The following is a 10,395-nucleotide window of genomic DNA, read 5'->3' on the forward strand; positions in this document are numbered from 1 at the left end:
CCATCCTGGTACTACTCCCGCCCGAGCACGTTTAACTGCAGAGTTCTTATGAGATATGCTGTCCTCACGGCTTTAAAACGCGTTGTGTTAGGGAAGGTATCCACACCCCTTATAAGGAATGCTTAGTTCTCCTTTCCAGCCGATGTGGGATCAGATCTAACCCACTTTCACCCCCCATTATAGGGTTCGACGTCCCCGTCGAACACATCGACCCGTGCCCTGGATCTGATACCATTTGTAACATCCCCCTCTGGCACGTATCACAATATTGTCCGCTTTGGACCACTCGGCACGAGGACTTCCCAGGGGGTCACCCATCCTGGTACTACTCCTGCCCGAGCACGCTTAACTGCAGAGTTCTTATGGGATCTGCTGCCCTCACGGCTTTAAAACGCGTTGTGATAGGGAAGGTATCTACACCCCTTATAAGGAATGGTTAGTTCTCCTTCCCAGCCGATGTGGGATCAGATCTAACCCACTTTGATAGTCTAGGTCAACTCTTGTAACTCTTTTTGAAGTAATAAAGATGAAATATTTGAGTATTATGTGAATTATATGTGTTTATTATTTAATTATAAATGTATAATTAATAAAGAATAAAAATGAGCGTCAAAATTAAAGTGCGAGATAATCCCGATATCTCTACATAAAGTTGTAGAATATGTCTCAAGGTTTCCGTGCATATAAGGAACGCCGAAATCCGAGTTATAACGAAGAAGTTATAACCCGTCGAAGTTTCACGACAGAACCGGCACGATACCGGGAAGCGTGAATAGTGAATTTACGATAGAGAGAGATTTAGCCTTAGTGATCTAAACGAAAGTCGTAGAATATGTTAAACTAAGAACATCGATAAAAAGAACGCCCAAATCTGACTTCGTATGAAGAAGTTATGAGATTTTAAACAGACCAATCATGTCCCGGCTTGTTAAAAATATAACTTTAAAAATAAAGTCAAAATTAGCCGACGGAGTCTAAACGAAAGTTGTAGAGTACGTCTTCACCTACGCGTGGATATAAAGAACGTCAAAAACGGAGTTCGTATGAACGAGTTACAAATTATAATAGCATATTTACGTATTAAAATAAAGTATAAATCATGTATACGTACACATATATATACATATGTATATATCATTAGAAAGGTATCGACGATGCGGTCATTATAAGACTAATGTTGAGTTCTTTCGACATTAGTTTAGTACAAATATCATTAAATTCATTTATAATAGTATTATAGAGGGGTGTTTAGTTGTTTATATAACTAAAAGGTCATTAAGTAATTATGGAGGGTAGTTTTTGAAAATTCAATTAGTATAAATAAGAGCCTTGGGCTCTTATATTTCTTGTACCATTCTCTTGATTCAAGAGTCTTTCTCTCCTTATCCCCCGAGCATTTCGGTCCCTCGTGATTCGACTTCTCTTTCTGTAGCTTAGTATAGTAAGGTGAGCGCTGAAGCGCTGCACGAATCTTTCTTAGAAAGATTCAGCGACGAAGTTCTGCCCCTGCAGAGCCCGACTCCTAGCTAAAACCCCCTTGTAAGTAAGTTGTGCTTACCTTATTTTAATATAGCTTATATTTAAAATTAGTATTGTTATTATGAACTTATAATAAATATTTGAGCTATTATTATAACTTATATAAGTGTCGTTATAATATTTTTTTTTAACTACTCGCGGTACGGGGAATCTGGTTTAAAGGGCCGCATAGGGTTGTTGGATTTCAGAAGTGCTATATGCCAAAATGGTCCTGCCCTCCGGTGTTTTATGTCTGGCCCCTGTCTGTACATAGTGGTTGGAAAATATTGTTTAACGCTTATATAATAATAATAATACTAAGACTAATAGTTGGTCACGGTAAATATTAGACTAAAATTTAGCGATAATAATGCTAGGTTTCGTCGAAGGAAAATAGAATCGTTAGAAGCAAGCGCTGCCCGATTTTGGAATCATCACCTTAACAAGTAAGTGCATAGTTACTTTCAACTTACACATAGATATGAAGTATTTTATATAAATTACGTGCTATGTGTGCATATTATCTGAATACTTGTTATCTATGCTAGATGAACGTTGTTATACATGTTTTCAATGATTTAAACTGTATATGTATTTTATATCTACGAAAATGTTGGGGTAAAACATGGGTAGATGCAATAGGTGATGTGTGATAAAATGATGAGAGGCCTCGATGTTGATATTGTTGATTCTGTCATCTAGCGGAGTATGGATGACGACCACGGACTCTTCTAGACAGTCCAGTGGAACACTAGCAGGCTCGCAACCTGTAGGTGTTTGTGAACGATATGTTCACCGGTGTACTCCATCCCCCACATGGTTGCCTTTAGGACATTTATTGCTGAGGAATCCCCTTAGCAGTAGTGTCCGTCCCGATGATGATCCTTAGGCTAGGTCCCTTATGATAGGTGTTTAGGGACGTAAAGTGAGGATAACGGGAACGGGTAATCGGGTTATTGTTGATCGATGAAATTAATAAACTTATTTATTGTGGGTTGAAAACCCTATGTGCTCACCAGGCTCCCAAGCCTGACCCACTCAGTTTTGGACGAGGGATTACGGATATAGGCCTGTAGATATCAAATAATGTAGTAAGGCTTATATTGTACTGTTTATGCTTTTGATCTGTACGAACATGACATCCCGAGTCTTTTAATGAAATACATTTCTATGGAAATGCTTTTGATAAATCTTTATCATATTTTTGTTTTGGGACAAATTCCGCAACACTTTCATTTAAAATGTAACTCTGATTTTTAAACAAAGCATAAACAAACCGGTCTTTTCTGGCCGTGATTTTGGGGATGTCACAAATACAAAACATTATATTTCAAACATTACTTATGAACTCACCAACATTTCATATGTTGACGTTTTTCAAAATACTTGTATTCTCAGGTAACAGGTAAATCGAAGGGAAAAATGTACTCAGTGATGTCTTGTTGTTTGTTTAACTAGTATCGAACAATCTACTTTTTGGGAATGTAATGTTATGAAACAATGTACTAAATGTAAACACTACCAGTTGTACTATTTCAATGCATGGTGATGAATGATGTTATGTTTCATGTATATTCACTGTGATGGTATTCAATTGAGTCACAACAGCCCTCGGACGTTTCCGCCGTCTGGTTCGGGGGTGTGACAACACACTCCTCACAATCATTGCTTAGCATTCTAAGTTTAAGTCTAGAAATAAATCCATATTCATAGTTCGCTTAAACTAATGCTCTGATACCAACTGTGACACCCTCATTTTCACGGCCAGAAAAGACCGATTTTGTTTATGCTTTATGAAAATCAGAGTACCTCTTTTAATAAAAAGGTTGCAGAATTTATTCCCAGAAAAACACGATAAATACGTTATCAAAGCATTTCTGAAGAAACGTATTTTATTCATTTTAAAACATTTGGGATGTCATCGTCAATACAGAAACATAAGCATAAACAGAACTTACATTCATTTACACTAGTGATCTATATCTCCTTAATCTCTCAGAGTAATGTCACTTCATATCGACACCTATGTTATAAATAAACTGAGTGGGTTAGGTTGGGAAACCTGGTGAGTACATAGGGTTTTCAACCCACAATAATATAATTATTATGTTTAAACAATCAAACAATCAACCCAATTACTCATCCCCATTATCTTCTTTAGTCTTAAGGATCTACCCTAAGAATCAGCTATTCCTCGTTCATTCATTCGCAAGGATGATACTAAGGAATCGACACAAAGTCCATCGTCGCCACGGTTTACACAACGGGCACCAAGTCTGTGGGGCCATCCTTTGGGAATAGTCTAGAATAGTCCGTGGTTGTCATCCATACTCTACTGAATGATGGGGCCATCCTTTGGGAAAAGGCTTCTCACATCGTCCACCTCTCACCCTCACCTCGTGGTCTATAACACCTCTCAACTCATCATCCAACTCATATTCCATCTATTACATCTACCCATGTTTTACCCCAACATTATCGTAGATATAAAATACATATACAGTTTAAATCATTTAAAACATGTATAAAATCGTTCATCCAACATAGACAGAAAGTATTCAGATAATATGCACACATAACACGTAATTTATATAAAATACTTCATATCTATGTGTAAGATGAAAGGGACCATGCACTCACCTGATAAGGTGATGACTCAGTACTCGGACAGCACTTCCTTACTGTTAAAACAATTTCCCTCGGACAAAACCTAGTATCATTACCACTAGAGTTTAGTCTAACGTTAACCGCGACTAATTAATAGTCTAGATATTATTACTATTATATAAGCGTTAAGAAACACTCTTATATAACTCATAATAATAGCCCAAATACTCATTATAAGTTCCTAATAACGTTATTATATTAAAACATAAGTTATACTAAAGATAGGGTAGGTATAGCTCACTTACAGCGGGTTTCCTTGGAAACCGGGCTCTGCCGGAGTAGATTTTCTGAGCAAAAGGCTCTTCCTTTCTGAGTCGTCAGGCGCTTCGGGGCTTCCGCCTCGTGCTAGGGGGTTCCCTAGGCTTTTTGGGGGGTTTTAGGGCTTAGAGAGAGTATATAGAGAGAAAGAAGTGGGGAAAGGTGTGAGAAAAAGAGGCAGCCTCGAGCCTCTATTTATAGACCTCTAGGGGCGTCACCACGTTGTGGTGGCCCTCACCACGTCTTGGTGTTGTGTAGGCTCCAATTTTTCACCTGGTGCTGACACGTGGCATCGCACAGGGTGGAAATCAGCTGATTTTCAAAAATTCATAATTTTCGCATATGAACTCCGTTTTCAACTTTCTTTATATCCACGCGTAGGTAAAAATAAGATCTTCAACTCTCATTTAGACTCCGTCAGCTCATTCTCGACCGATATTAAATTTAACAGTAGGAGGAGATTATACTATTAAATGTCTGCATAAAATTCATAACTTCTTCATACGGACTCCGTTTTCGTCTATGTTTTTACCATTGAGTTCCTATTAAAGAGATCTTCAACTCTCATTAAGGTTGAGTAAGCCAAAAACCTCTCGAACTAAAATTCGAGTTTCGAGCTATACACTGCTAAACCGAATCTTAGAAAAATCATAACTTCCTCATACGAAGTCAGATTTGGGCGTTCTTTTTATGAATGTTCTCGGTTTAATGTATACTACAACTTTGGTTTAGATCACTAAGGCTAAAAAGTCTTCCATCATAAATTAAGTATTTACGTCTCCCGGTGTTGTGCCGATTTTGCCGTAAAACTTCGACGGGCCATAACTTCTTTGTTATAAATCGAATTTCGGCGTTCTTTATTTGTATGGAACCCTTGTGACATATTATACAACTTGGTTAAGATTATTTATTCTAAATAATCTTTTGTCAAAAAGTCGTTTTCGACCCCTATTATCTCTAAATTGACTAGCTCGGATCTACGGGCGTTACCGTATTACATTGTCTTTGAGATTTAGGTTGTTTAGTATTGAAAGAGGTGAGTTTTTTCTTCTTCTTTTCTATTGGGTTGTCGATGCTCGTGACTCTTCTTAGTAAGAGAAACAAGTCAACGTTAGAGAGAGATTATGTTGCATGTTTGTTTTTCATTTTTTCTGTTTGTTATTTAATTAATACAATAAAAATGATAATCAATATTTTTTAGATACAAAGAGACAAGATAAAAACTATTTGAATTATTAAAAAAAGAGGATCGAAAGAGATGAAAAATAGTGGTTTACTTGTTTAGTGCTTGTGCACTAACACCGTGTTCCCGAGTTGTAGCAAAGAAAAGAAGAGAAGATCGAGAGAAAAGAAAGTAAGGAGAGAAAAAAAGAGAAAAAAGAAAGGAAAAAAATTGTCTTTTGTGTTCCCGAGTTGGAGAGAAATGGAATGAAAGCTAAACATTTTGTTCTTTCTCTCCAAATCTTTCCGAATCGGAAGGAAAGTTAGGAGGGAAAGTCATCCCTCCATTTTCTTCCACTTTCGTCCTTTAATTAAACTCGATAACACCAATTTTTTTTTACTTTCCTCTCACTTCCACCCATTTCCTTTCTTTTCTCTCCTTAAATTGAACTCGGAACGGAGTGTAAGGGAAGAAAGATCAAAAAGTTGAAGCATCTGAAAGCACACTAATAAAAAGTTGTAACGAAGTGAACAAATTGATAGAATTTCAAGAATTAGTTCTTGAATGATATATGAATTAGAACCGAGGCTACTAATGCCTTAAGCCTATGGTTTATCCTTGTTTGTGACAAAAACACATAAAATGATCATTTAAGAAAATTTAACAGACCAACTATTAGATTTAATGACCAAAGACCAATTGTGTAAGGAAATAAAACCTTAAGATTTAATGATTCAAGAAAGAAAAAAAAACTTAAACTCAAGTTAAGTGATCCACCAAACAACATGGGGCATTTATGTAATGTAAAAATATTGCTCATTATATATATATATATATATATATATATATATATATATATATATATATATATATATATATATATATATATATATATATATATATAGAGAGAGAGAGAGAGAGAGAGAGAAAGAGAGAGAGACTCCCACTAATCAGCCACCCCTTATCCTTTGTTTATCCCCATCCCCTATGATTTGACATTTGACACACACACAAATATATATATATATATATATATATATATATATATATATATATAGTTTTTTAATAAATATTATTATAAATAAATAAATTATAAATAATTAATCAACGTTATAGATATTTAATCGTTAAAACTAGAACGATAATAATGATTATAAATATTTAGTCGTTCAATTGAACGGAGTTACCCATTCAGCTATAGTTAAAAAATTTCAAGTTTTAGAAAATAATAAATTATTATATACAAAAATAAATTTATAAAAACCTTTAAACAAAATACAACAAAATAATAAGGATATATAAAATAGTTAAAATTGTAAATATTTAAAAAAATCATATATATATATATATATATATATATATATATATATATAAATTATTATTATTATTATTATTATTATTATTATATGGTACCACTCTTTGGGAGATAGGTGCACATTAAAAATTAGATAGGTGCACATTAAAATTTTAGAAGAGTGATTCTATTCATAACTTGCTATTAAATATATACAATCATTTAAATTTTTAATATATATTTTAATAAACATGTGTCTTAATTACTTAGACAAAACTACATGAATGGTCATTATGGTTGGTTGAAAATTGTCACTTTAATTCAAATAAGTTTCGACTAGCATCAAAGGTCTAAAGTTTTCATTTTGTTGTGAGTTTGGTTCAATTTGCTTTTAAGTTTTTTATAATGACGATTTTGCCATTTGTATTTTATTTTTTTATTTCTTTTATTTAAGACAAAATTGTAAGAATGCTCCCTGTGGTATGTCAAAAATTGTCACTTTGGTCCAAAAAAGCATCAGAAGTCTAAAGTTTTCATTTTGTTGCGAGTTTGGTTCAATTTGCTTTTAATTTTTTTATAATGACGATTTTGCCATTTGTATTTTTTTATTTCTTTTATTTAAGACAAAATTGTAAGAATGCTCCCTGTGGTATGTCAAAAATTATCACTTTGGTACAAAAATGTTTGAACTAGTATCAATGGTCAAAAACTTTGATTTTTATTGCAAGTATAGTCCAATTTGTTATGATTTTTTTAAATGACGGTTTTGCCCTTTTTATTTTCTTTTTTTAGTTTTTTATTACATAAAAAATGAAAATCTCTCTCTCTCTCTCTCTCTCTCTCTCTCCGTCAAAATGCTTCTCTCTCCATATCTCTTTGTCAAAATGTTTCACCATACAACCATCAGCGGAGGTGACGATCGAGGAGCTCCACGTCTGAACGTCGATGTCGACTGAGGAACTCCACCTCTAATCTGATTCCCACACCACCATCCTCTATATGTAGCTTCACACATCACCATCTCGAGCTCCACTTTTATGAAACCTTAGTGTTGCCACTTTTCTCGTCACTCTCTTTTCTAAATGTAAATAGCGACGAAGGGTTATGAAGGCAATGCTAGGGTTTGATTCCGGTGAAGAAAGACAATTATGGATTTGGAAAACACGAAGAACGAAAGCATTGTGTTCGTTCTAGGTCTAGAAAGACGATTATGCATACGTTTTCAGATCAAGAAAGGCTATACCACGATGGTTAGGCTTTCCACTACCGGAGAAGAAGAATCAAGAATGACGGAGTGCGATTCCGACGTCCGTCAGCGAGAAGGGCAACGACGACTCTAGTTTTTTTTTTGGCAGATCTTGAAGAATTCGAACGGATGTATGTGATTTACAAATATGGTAATTAGTTTTTGTGATTTTACAAATATTGTAATTAAGTGTTCTTATGGGTTTACAAATCTGATTGTTATTTTTTTGCTTTAGAAATCTGATTGCTTAGGTGTTCTGGAGTATTTATGTGTCGATTTATGTTTACCTTGTTAAATCTGAGTTTTGTGTGTCAAATTTAGTCTTCGTATGTTCAAGAAAAACAAAGATTGGTTGTTGTTGTTGTTGTTGTTGTGTTTATGTCAAAGTTGGTTCAAATCTTCACTTGGTTCCCATATCTTCATCTTGAGTTTGAGTTGCAGGTTTGGAAAATTTGTTTGAGTTCATCAGATAGTAGTGACTGATTATGGTGGCAGCAGTGGTAACCGGTGGTGCGATGACATTGACTGGTGGTGCGATTTCGTTTGACTGATGGTGGTGGTAGTGTTTTGAAGTAAGCATTTTAAGAGAGTGAGAGAAAGGAGTAGTAAGGGGTTTTATTTTTGTTTTATTTTTAATTGTTTTTAACTGTTGTGATAAAAGAAAAATGAAAACTAAAATAATAAGGGGCAAATCAATCATTATAAAAAGTTTCAAAACAAATTGGACCAAACTCTCAACAAAATGAAAAATTTAGACCTTTGGTGCTAGTCCAAACTTGTTTGGATCAAAGTGACAATTTTCAGCCAACCACATGGACCATTCGTGCAATTTTTTATTTATTTAATTTACCATTTTTCTAAATAAATTTAAAAAGAATCAACCTCACCCCTACCTATTACTAACCTACCAACCCACTTTCTCACTCTTCTCTGTATCGGACCAACTTCAACAACCGGACCACCATTATCGTCGGAACCACCACCATTATCAGACCACCATTATCGTCGGACCATCACCATCGATGGATCACCGCATCTTGTCGGTCTACCACTTGAAATATCCCCACCCAACCGCAACCCACTTCTAGCATCTGTTTGTCAACAGTGGAGAAAACCGGTCGGACCACCAGCTCCGACGAAAGCGACTTACTTGTCGGGAAATAAGAGAGACATATTAAGGAAACTTGTCGGACCTCTCCCTTATCAACATAACTCCACTCTTCTAATCACATACCTAAAATCCAAATCAATGAAGATGACGAAACTAGGGTTTTTAACAACGACCATTATAGATCCAGCTCCGATTAGGGTTATCGTCTTCATCCCCCATTGTCTCTGCCACCACCAACCTCATCTAAAAGTCGTCATCACCTACAAAAAAAATCATAATCAATCTGAAGCTGTCGTCACCTGAATAGCTAGGGTTTTGTCGTCATCGGTAATTGCAACCTTAGCGCCGTCAATCTGGGTTACAATGTCATCTTCGACTCTCCCCTTCTTTGACAACGATCTCCATGTAATCGGAAACCCTATCGTCGTTGATCTCTAGGTCCTTAGTCTACGGAAGCATCTCCAGAAAGCTACAATAAAAGCACACACTCTTATTCATGTTTTCAATGACTAGGGGTTTCAAGATCTGGAAGGGAAAATCACCGACAAAGTAGGTGGTGACGGTGACTAATCAAATTTTTGGCAACAAAGGAAGAGGGAGAGAGACATGATTAAAAGTGGGGTGAAGTTTGGTTAGGTTATTAAAGGATTGTTGTATAATTTCTTTTTTGTTTTTATTTTAATCAAGAAAATTATAAAATAAATAAAAATAGAGTAAAAAGTAAATATAAAGGGAAAAAATGTTATTTCATTCATTTTCAATTTTGAAATAGACAAAACTCGCAACAAAATAAAATTTTTGGACCTCTGTGTTAGTCTAAATTTTTTTGGATCAAAGTGACAATTTTCAACTAACCACAAAGACTATGTAGTTTTGTCAATTACTTACGGTACACCCTTCCATGTTTATGTCGAATCAATGACGTGTACGTTAAGTAAAACACATACAAATAATAGCTTCCTAAAAATACTAATGAATATACACACACTAAAAAGTTTTATCACTACTTTACTTATCTTTTATTTTGGTTAAATTTGTTTCAATGGTAAAACATGTGCATCATGTGTAGAGTCGAGCAAAAGCATTCAAATAAAAGTTTTTCATGTTTTGAAGGTGTGAGATCTTTATTCAACCATATA

The 10,395-nt window shown here is 35.0% G+C and overlaps 1 long non-coding RNA gene across 1 annotated transcript; it reads left to right on the forward strand.

Moving 5' to 3' along the window:
* Positions 1-1,363: 1,363 nt before the first annotated feature.
* LOC128133854 (uncharacterized) lies at positions 1,364-3,049 on the forward strand. Its single transcript, XR_008232162.1, has 3 exons — positions 1,364-1,539; positions 1,896-1,964; positions 2,917-3,049. It is a non-coding gene; the product is annotated as an uncharacterized LOC128133854 (long non-coding RNA).
* Positions 3,050-10,395: the final 7,346 nt, after the last annotated feature.

This window comes from Lactuca sativa, chromosome 4, assembly GCF_002870075.4.
Source record: "Lactuca sativa cultivar Salinas chromosome 4, Lsat_Salinas_v11, whole genome shotgun sequence".
Classification (NCBI taxonomy): Eukaryota; Viridiplantae; Streptophyta; class Magnoliopsida; order Asterales; family Asteraceae; genus Lactuca; species Lactuca sativa.